General features: G+C 45.9%; 1 pseudogene; it reads right to left on the bottom strand.

Moving 5' to 3' along the window:
* Positions 1 to 4144: 4144 nt before the first annotated feature.
* Positions 4145 to 9157, bottom strand: LOC118358675 (uncharacterized; annotated as a pseudogene).
* Positions 9158 to 10580: the final 1423 nt, after the last annotated feature.

The raw sequence follows: 10580 nt of genomic DNA, 5'->3' as shown, positions 1-10580 counted from the left end.
GTTTATTGAGTAGGGTATTGGAGGCAATTTTGTAACTGACATCGCAGAAGTCGAGGACTGGTAGGATGGTCAGTTTTACAAGGGTATGTTTGGCAGCATGAGTGAAGGATGCTTTGTTGCGAAATAGGAAGCCAATTCTAGATTTAACTTTGGATTGGAGATGTTTGATGTGAGTCTGGAAGGCGAGTTTACAGTCTAACCAGACACCTAGGTATGTGTAGTTGTCCACATATTCTAAGTCAGAACCGTCCAGAGTAGTGATGTTGGACGGGCAGGCAGGTAGCGATCATATGAAGAGCATGCATTTAGTTTTACTTGTATTTAAGAGCAATTGGAGGCCACGGAAGGAGAGTTGTATGGCATTGAAGCTCGTCAGGAGGGTTGTTAACAGTGTCCAAAGAAAGGCCAGAAGTATACAGAATGGTGTCGTCTGCATAGAGGTGGATCAGAGATTCACCAGCAGTTAGAGCGACATCATTGATGTATACAGAGAAGAGAGTCGGTCCAAGAATTGAACCCTGTGGCACCCCCCATAGACTGCCAAAGGCCCGGATAACAGGCCCTCCAATTTGACACACTGAACTCTATCAGAGAAGCAGTTGGTGAACCAGGCGAGGCAATCATTTGAGAAACCAAGGCTGTCGAGTCTGCCAACGAGGATGTGGTGATTGACCAAGTCGAAAGCCTTGGCCAGGTCAATGAATACGACTGCACAGAATTGTTTTTTTATCGATGGCGGTTAAGATATCGTTTAGGACCTTGAGCGTGGCTGAGGTACACCCATGACCAGTTCTGAAACCATATTGCATAGCGGAGAAGGTATGGTGGGATTCGAAATGGTTGGTAATCTGTTTGTTGACTTGGCTTTCGAAGACCTTAAAGGCAGGGTAGGATAGATATAGGTCTGTAGCAGTTTGGGTCAAGAGTGCCCCCCCAATTTAAAGAGGGGGATGACCGCAGCTGCTTTCCAATCTTTGGGAATCTCAGATGACACGAAAGAGAGGTTGAACAGGCTAGTAATAGGGGTTGCAACAATTTGGCAGATCATTTTAGAAAGGGTCCAGATTGTCTAGCCCGGCTGATTTGTAGGGGTCCAGATTTTGCAGCTCTTTCAGAACATCAGCTGACTGGATTTGGGAGAAGGAGAAATGGGGAAGGCTTGGGCGATTTGCTGTGGGGGGTGCAGTGCTGTTGACCGGGGTATGGGTAGCCAGGTGGAAAGCATGGCCAGCCGTAGAAAATTGCTTATTGAAATTCTCATTTATTGTGGATTTATCGGTGGTGACAGTGTTTCCTATCCTCAGTGCAGTGGGCAGCTGGGAGGGGGTGTTCTTTTTCTCCATGGACTTTACAGTGTCCTAGAACATTTTGAGTTTGTGTTGCAGGAAGCAAATTTCTGCTTGAAAAAGCTAGCCTTGGCTTTTCTAACTGCCTGTGTATATTGGTTTCTAGCGTCCCTGAAAAGTTGCATATAACGGGGGCTGTTCGATGCTAATGCAGAACGCCATAGGATGTTTGTGTGGTGGTTAAGGGCAGTCAGATCTGATTAGAACCAAGGGCTATATCTTTTCCTGGTTCTAAATTTCTTGAATGGGGCAATATGGTGAGGAAGGCATTTAAAGAAAAATAACCAGGCATCCTCTTCTGACGGGATGAGATCAATATCCTTCCAGGATACCCCGGCCAGGTCGATTAGAAAGGCCTGCTCGCTGAAGTGTTTCAGGGAGCTTTTGACAGTGATGAGTGGAGGTCGTTTGACCGCTGACCCATTATGGATGCAGGCAATGAGGCAGTGATCGCTGAGAGATGGCCCGAGCGAGGTGTGTGTGGAGCCAGATACAGCAGTGGGGTGAAACTGTAGATCCCAGTTCCTACATTTGAACATAAACATTGTATCAAATTAAACTATGCTACATTTTTATCTCTGAGACCCTCAGGATGACAAATCAGAGCAAGATTACTGAATGTAAGTACATAATTTACCTTCAGAAATGAATGTATCAAACCAGTTGCCGTGATAAGTTGTTGTTGTGCACTCTACTCAAACAATAGCATGGTATTTCACTGTATTAGCTACTGTTAATTGGACACTGCAGTTAAATTAACAATAATTGATGCTTTCTGGCCATATAAGACACGTCTAGTCACATTAGTAACAACCGTCCCGGTTTAGGGACACCCACCCTGTAGAGGTTAAAGAGTTACCATCTCCCGAATTAAAAACTAAAAAAGGTCTCTATCACATCCATAAACAGTCAATTTATAATCTCGTATCAAATATCATTTTGAAGAGTCGTAACCTCATGCATCTGCAAAACCTGAACATTTACATTTACATTTAAGTCATTTAGCAGACGCTCTTATGACTTACAAATTGGTGCATACACCTTATGACAACCAGTGGAACAGCCACTTGCATCTAAATCTTGTTGGGGGGGGTGAGAAGGATTACTTACCCTTACTTACCCTATCCTAGGTATTCCTTGAAGAGGTGGGGTTTCAGGTGTCTGGAAGGTGGTGATTGACTCCGCTGTCCTGGCGTCGTGAGGGAGTTTGTTCCACCATTGGGGGGCCAGAGCAGCGAACAGTTTTGACTGGGCTGAGGCGGGAACTACTTCCTCCTTACTTATGATTCAGTACTACACAAATTGGTTTAATTATTTATTTACTAGCTAATTAAATGGTAACACAGGGTAGACATACACACTTAATACATTAGAAACAGGTCCCTAGCAGACTGACAGCAACATGGTTGCTTGTACAAAAGCGATAGAGGTGGGCGGGGGGCAGAGAGACAGAGACATAATACTTTGGTACATTTAGAAACTACTCTCACAGTGATCATATACTTTGCACACGAACCACCGCCCGATTGGAGTAAGAAATCATGAATGTATTTACGTGTAAATGCCTAGGTTCTTTGTGTATTTGTCGGAATCAGACCTTCTTGGAAAGAGTGTTGGGCCTTCTCGTGGCACGCTTGTAAGACTCCGATTGTCCGAAAGAGGCAGGCTCGAGGTCAGAACAGGCACAGGTTCAGTGATCAGGTCCGAGGACAAACAGTACAAGGGGATAGGCAGGCTCGAGGTCAGAACAGGCACAGGTTCAGTGATCAGGTCCGAGGACAAACAGTACAAGGGGATAGGCAGGCTCGAGGTCAGAACAGGCACAGGTTCAGTGATCAGGTCCGAGGACAAACAGTACAAGGGGATAGGCAGGCTCGAGGTCAGAACAGGCTGAGTGGTCAGGCAGGCGGATTCAGGATCAGGACAGGCAAGGGTCAAAACCAGGAGGACTAGGAAAAACCACTGGTTGACTTGGAAAAACAAGATGAATTAGCACTGAGAGACAGGAAACACAGGGATAAATATACCGGGGACTAATGGGTAAAACAGGTGACACCTAGAGGTGGGTGGACACAATCACAAAGACAGGTGAAACAGATCAGGGCGTGACAAACAATTTCCTCTTTCCTCAATCGGGGAAGAAGGGCCTTGGTCAGGGAGGTGACCAAGAACCCGATGGTCACTCTGAAAGAGCTCCAGAGTTCCTCTGTGGAGATGGGAGAACCTTCCAGAAGGGCAACCATCTCTGCAGCACTTCACCAAATCAGGCCTTTATGGTAGAGGCCAGACTGAAGCCACATGGCAGCCCTCTAAGAGTTTCACAACATGAGAAACAAGATTCCCTGGTCTGATGAAACCAAGACTGAACTCTATGCTCTGAATTCCAAGCGTCACATCTGGAGGAAACCTGGCACCATCCCTACAGTGAAGCATGGTGGTAGCAGCATCACGATGTGGGGATGTTTTTCAGCGTCAGAGTCTGGGAGAGTAGTCAGGATCGAGAGAAAGATGAACACCCCAAAGTAGAGAGAGATCCTTGATGAAAACTTTCTCCAGAGTGCTCAGGACCTCAGACTAGGGGGGCGAAGATTCACCTTCCAATAGGACAACGACCATAAGCACACAGCCAAGTCAATGTAGGAGTGGCTTCCAGACAAGGCTCTGAATGTCCTTGAGATGCTCAGCCAGAGCCCAGGCTTGAACCTGATCAAACGTCTCTGGGGAGACCAGAAACTAGCTTTGCAGCAACGCTCCCAATCCAAACTGACAGAGCTTGAGGATCTGCAGAGATGTCCAAATAAAGTTAACATAATTTAAAATACTACTTAAGTAGTTTTTTGGGGTATCTGTACTTTACTTTTGACAACTTTTACTCCAATACATTCCTAAAGAAAATGTACTTTTTACGCCATACATTTTCCCTGACACACAAAATAACTTGTTACATTTTGATTGCTTAGCAGGACAGGAAACTGGTCCAATTGACACACATCAATACAACATCCCTTGTCATCCCTACTGCCTCTAATCTGGCAGACTCACTAAACACAAATGCTTTGTTTGTAAATTATGTCTGAGTGTTGGAGTGTGCCCCTGGCTGTCCGTAAATTTAAAAAACAAGGAACTTGTGCCGTCTGGTTTGCTTAATATAAAAGGAACGTAACATGATTTATACCTTTTGATACAAGCAATTGCATTTACTTTTGATACTTAATATTTAAAATCAAATACTCAGACTTTTACTGTAGTATTTTACTGGGTGACTAACTTTTACTTGACTAACCTATTAAGGTGTCTTTACTTTCACTCAAGTATGACAATCGGTTACTTTGTCCCACCACTGCCAAGCTTGAAACATCATACCGAAGAAGAATCGAGGCTGTAATCACTGCCAAAGGTGCTTCAACAATGTACTGAGTAAAGGGTCTGAATACCTATGTAAATGTAATCAGTTTTATGTGTAATACATTTGAAAATCTTTCTAAAAACCTGTTCTTGCTTTGTCATTAAGGGATATTGTGTGTAGATTGATTCATGATCATTGATGCCCCACGAGGTGAGATCTTGCATGGAGCCCCAGACCGAGGGTGATTGACCATCATCTTGAACTTCTTCCATTTTCTAATAATTGCGCCAACAGTTGTTGCCTTCTCACCAAGCTGCTTGCCTATTGTCCTGTAGCCCATCCCAGCCTTGTTCAGGTCTACAATTTTATCCCTGATGATCCTTACATAGCTCCCTGGTCTTGGCCATTGTGGAGAGGTTGGAGTCTGTTTGATTGAGTGTGTGGACAGGTGTCTTTTATACAGGTAACGAGTTGAAAAGGGTGCAGTTAATACAGGTAATGAGTAGAGAACAGGAGGGATTCTTAAAGAAAAACTAACAGATCTGTGAGAGCCGGAATTCGTACTGGTTGGTAGGTGATCAAATACTTAAGTCATGCAATAAAATGCAAATTAATTCATTAAAAATCATAAATTTACATTTACATTTAAGTCATTTAGCAGACGCTCTTATCCAGAGCGACTTACAAATTGGTGCATTCACCTTATGACATCCAGTGGAACAGCCACTTTACAATAGTGCATCTAAATCTTTTAAGGGGCGGGGGGGTGAGAAGGATTATTTTATCCTATCCTAGGTATTCCTTAAAGAGGTGGGGTTTCAGGTGTCTCCGGAAGGTGGTGATTGACTCCGCTGTCCTGGCGTCGTGAGGGAGTTTGTTCCACCATTGGGGGGCCAGAGCAACGAACAGTTTTGACTGGGCTGAGCAGGAACTGTACTTCCTCAGTGGTAGGGAGGCGAGCAGGCCAGAGGTGGATGAACGCAGTGCCCTTGTTTGGGTGTAGGGCCTGATCAGAGCCTGGAGGTACTGAGGTGTCATTCCCCTCACAGCTCCGTAGGCAAGCACCATGGTCTTGTAGCGGATGCGAGCTTCAACTGGAAGCCAGTGGAGAGAGCGGAGGAGCGGGGTGACGTGAGAGAACTTGGGAAGGTTGAACACCAGACGGGCTGCGGCGTTCTGGATGAGTTGTAGGGGTTTAATGGCACAGGCAGGGAGCCCAGCCAACAGCGAGTTGCAGTAATCCAGACGGGAGATGACAAGTGCCTGGATTAGGACCTGCGCCGCTTCCTGTGTGAGGCAGGGTCGTACTCTGCGGATGTTGTAGAGCATGAACCTGCAGGAACGGGCCACCGCCTTGATGTTAGTTGAGAACGACAGGGTGTTGTCCAGGATCACGCCAAGGTTCTTAGCGCTCTGGGAGGAGGACACAATGGAGTTGTCAACCGTGATGGCAAGATCATGGAACGGGCAGTCCTTCCCCGGGAGGAAGAGCAGCTCCGTCTTGCCGAGGTTCAGCTTGAGGTGGTGATCCGTCATCCACACTGATATGTCTGCCAGACATGCAGAGATGCGATTCGCCACCTGGTCATCAGAAGGGGAAAGGAGAAGATTAATTGTGTGTCGTCTGCATAGCAATGATAGGAGAGACCATGTGAGGTTATGACAGAGCCAAGTGACTTGGTGTATAGCGAGAATAGGAGAGGGCCTAGAACAGAGCCCTGGGGACACCAGTGGTGAGAGCGCGTGGTGAGGAGACAGATTCTCGCCACGCCACCTGGTAGGAGCGACCTGTCAGGTAGGACGCAATCAAGCGTGGGCCGCGCCGGAGATGCCCAACTCGGAGAGGGTGGAGAGGAGGATCTGATGGTTCACAGTATCGAAGGCAGCCGATAGGTCTAGAAGGATGAGAGCAGAGGAGAGAGAGTTAGCTTTAGCGGTGCGGAGCGCCTCCGTGATACAGAGAAGAGCAGTCTCAGTTGAATGACTAGTCTTGAAACCTGACTGATTTGGATCAAAAAGGTCATTCTGAGAGAGATAGCAGGAGAGCTGGCCAAGGACGGCACGTTCAAGAGTTTTGGAGAGAAAAGAAAGAAGGGATACTGATCTGTAGTTGTTGACATCGGAGGGATCGAGTGTAGGTTTTTTCAGAAGGGGTGCAACTCTCGCTCTCTTGAAGACGGAAGGGACGTAGCCAGCGGTCAGGGATGAGTTGATGAGCGAGGTGAGGTAAGGGAGAAGGTCTCCGCAAATGGTCTGGAGAAGAGAGGAGGGGATATGTCATATGTAGTAACACAAATCCTACAATTCGCTGGCTTTGACTGGCATGGAATAGCTGGTTGACGTGGTGTGCTAGGATTGGCTAACAGCCCCTGTCAGCTTCATCTTCTGCTCAGCGGGAAGTGACTTCATGACGACCTCGAATTCCTTGGAGTGACGCTGAGCGACGTCTCGGAGCAGCATGACCAGGGTGTTCTGGGTTTCTGTGTCAAGATCATACAATGTGATTTTCTGGATTTTTGTTTTAGATTCCGTCTCTCACAGTTGAAGTGTAACTATATTAAATTACAGACTTCTACATGCTTTGTAAGTAGGAAAACGTGCAAAATCGGCAGTGAATCAAACACTTGTTCTCCCCACTGTATATACAATAAACAAAATCATTGACTTATGAGTAATGTTCCACCCATTCAGTTGGCCTGGCCCTTGCCATAATTACTGTCAGTGGACCACATGGAGGAAACAGTGGCAACCACACTCCTTGGCCACCATGTTGGGTTTGATGGAGATCTTGGTTCCATCTTGATCCAACTCCACCACCTTGAGGTCCTCATTGTCAAAAGGCACACACAGGTGAGCGCTGCAGGGCCCCTCTGGACCTGGCTGTTCAGAAGGAGGGCCTGGTTGTTACCGTTGGTCAGGGGAAAGCGGCACACTCCCTGGTAGTTGAAGATGAGCCAGTCGGAATTGACAGGACAGGGTGAGGCTGTGCAGCTGAAACAGGTGTCCCTTCCCTGGGCCCTCCTGGCCTGCTGCTCCCTCTCCACCTCTATGTGAGAGAATAAAAAATTAATTAATTAATAACTTGGCAATGCAATCAATGCACAGACATGTATCATGAATTTACATTGAGGCCTGCTCACTTGCTGGTGGTTCCTCACCTTCTTTGGGAAGAACATAGTTCTTGGGGCATCTACAGCCTGTCCATCCCTGCCCACCTCCTTCCTCATCTGGACCACAGCCTCCTCCAGCCTCTGCCTGAGCACCTCCAGCAGGGCCAGGTCCCTGTGGAGCTCCTGGAATATAGAGCCCAGTGTGGGAAAGGAGAACAGTGTGAGCTGAGCAGCCCGGCCAGGACGGTCTCACTGGACGACACCCCAAGGGACAGGGTGGGGAGAGAATGCAAGGTACACAGCGGGACCAGAGCAGCCCGTGGTTGTGACTGCATCTGTGGTGGCTGGACAGCACTGAGGAACTCCTGCAGCTCATACAGAAAAGCATAGGTCCTGGAGGAAGCAGGGGAAGGACTTTGGCTTGTCACTGGGAGAAGGACAATTACACAAATTTAAGAAAAATTATAAGAAAATAAAGAAAAAAGCTTTTTTTTTTTTTTTTAAAGCCAAAGCCAACTGCCCTTTCATTAATTCCTTTAGCCATTGAGAAAAGCACCAGGGGAATGACACTGACATCACTTATTGCTCCTTCACCAATCATACCTTGTAGCTGAGAAGGGTAAATACGCTTTATAATATGCTTTCCTTCCATCAGCATGTAACTTGGAAAACAATAAGCTGAACAAGATGAAGTGTTCTTCTTACCTGTATCTGGTGTTTTTGGGTCAACATTGATTCGCCATTTCAGGTGACTTTTGCCCTCTGATAGCTTTCCTGTTAGGATGAGGAACTGTGTTCCCTTAAAATACAGTCTGAAATGGGGAAAAGTGGGAGTCCGATACCAACAGCATTACACCAGTCTTGAAATGGTCTATGGTAAGATAAGAGACTTCTAAAATGTGAAAGACAAGAAGTTCAGTAATGTAAATGAGTAGGTAATGAGTTCTAACCTGTTTAAGGCTGTAGATTGACTGGTGAAAGTGATGTCGCTTAAGGCTGCTGTTCTAGGTTTTCTAAAGGCAAGGAGCAGTATGAACTTGATCTTGGAAGGGAGGCAGAGTATCCCATTTCATTCAGAATCAGATCCATAACTGGTTGGGTGCCAAACATGTAACCCATGTTTCTCTTTGTTGGCGTCTTCAGCTAGATTGCTCACACAGCTGGTGCTCCAAACTCCACCAAGTCACATCCTGTCTCAGATCGCTTTCCTGGACCTAAACTTCACAAATTGCTGAAAGCATATCCTCAACTACCTCTACATGAGCTGGTGTACTTCCAAAATATGGAGTGTCCCCACACTGGATAGCATCAGTATCAGGCAGAATGCGCACCACAGCCTCATGGCAGCCCGTCATGTCTGGATCTAACACTTGGTTTGGTTCAGGTCAGCAAGGGAGAATGGTTTTGTGTAGTATACTGCCTCAATACCATGTGATGTGTCCATTGAAAGATGGGGGGAAACATTGTAGAGGAACAGTATGCTAAAATAAATGTTTTGTCAGACACCTGGATAACTGCAGTGAAATGGGTTGTTTTACATGGTCAGCCATACTAGTACAGCCACCCTGGGGCAAATTAGGGTTAAGTGCCTTGCTCAAGGGCCAACCGACAGATTTTTCCCCTTGTTGGCTCAGGTATTCCTTAAAGCAATCTTTCGGTTACTGGCCGAACACTAACCGATAGGTTACTTGCCACCCAAAGCTGTGAATACTATGTTGGGCTGTGAAAGCTATGGAAAGGAAGCACAAGACTATGGAGTGTTGTGTGTGTTGCAGATGGACACCTGGCCTCCCTGTGGGTGAGGATAGACTGGGGACTGACAAACACCGAAACAAAGATAAGGACGCTTGGAGACAGAAAAACATGAATGTAATCACATTTCTAAAGGCCTTTCATGGACAACTGGCCGACTCTAAACACTATCCTATCGTTTCAATCTCCTGCCTTTTCTACATGTTTTTTCTTCCAATGCACAAACAGATATTGGAATGTTCATCGAATTGCCTCACAAGTGGCTGCTTTTAAAGGTGACGAATTGGATGACAGATTAGACACATTTGCATTCAAAAGTCCTCTCAGCAGTTATTCTACAGACAGTGGGATGGAGTATGGATGTGCTACACTGCTAGATAGCACACACACACTTGTAATCTAAATAGGAGCGCCCTTTACGTCTGACCGATTAAAGGATCTCTGATGGCCAGACCATGAGATGCTGCTGTTGAGACCTCTGGGGTTGAGAAGGGCCTCCTGGACAAATTCCACAGCTGCAGCCTTCTTTTGCAGACAACCAAGGTCATTTAGTTGAGGCGGTCCTGCTTAGTGGTCAACCATGCCAAGTGATACAACCAAGGTTCATTTACAAATTCCTGCAGGGATTCACAAATCCACAAACGAAATGACAAGAATGATAATTTAACAGCTTGAAAACAGACGTAATAATGCAAAACACTATTTAACAATGTGTACTTCAGAGTAATCCCAGAACATGACATCAAATGTTGCTTTTATTTACTAGGCCTACAGGAAATGTTATCAAGTCCATTATTTCCCCAATGGTGGACATTTTTTCCTGAAATGTGCATTCCCCACTAGACAGAGAACTGAAGAGTAATTTCTCAAAACACTTATCCATTTTTGGGCAAACCGATAAGCCTAGCTTTGTACAGAACATACTACTCTAATAGTAGTAGAAAAATTATGAACTTATCCCACACCTACATAGCGTCATTGTCGGGCTCCTTCACTTTAAAGCCTAAAAATCTTGAATAAAATGCA

Source organism: Oncorhynchus keta, chromosome 26 (genome assembly GCF_023373465.1).
Source record: "Oncorhynchus keta strain PuntledgeMale-10-30-2019 chromosome 26, Oket_V2, whole genome shotgun sequence".
NCBI lineage: Eukaryota > Metazoa > Chordata > Actinopteri > Salmoniformes > Salmonidae > Oncorhynchus > Oncorhynchus keta.
The sequence above is the reverse complement of the archived record's forward strand: the minus strand, read 5'-3'. Positions and strand labels throughout refer to the sequence as shown.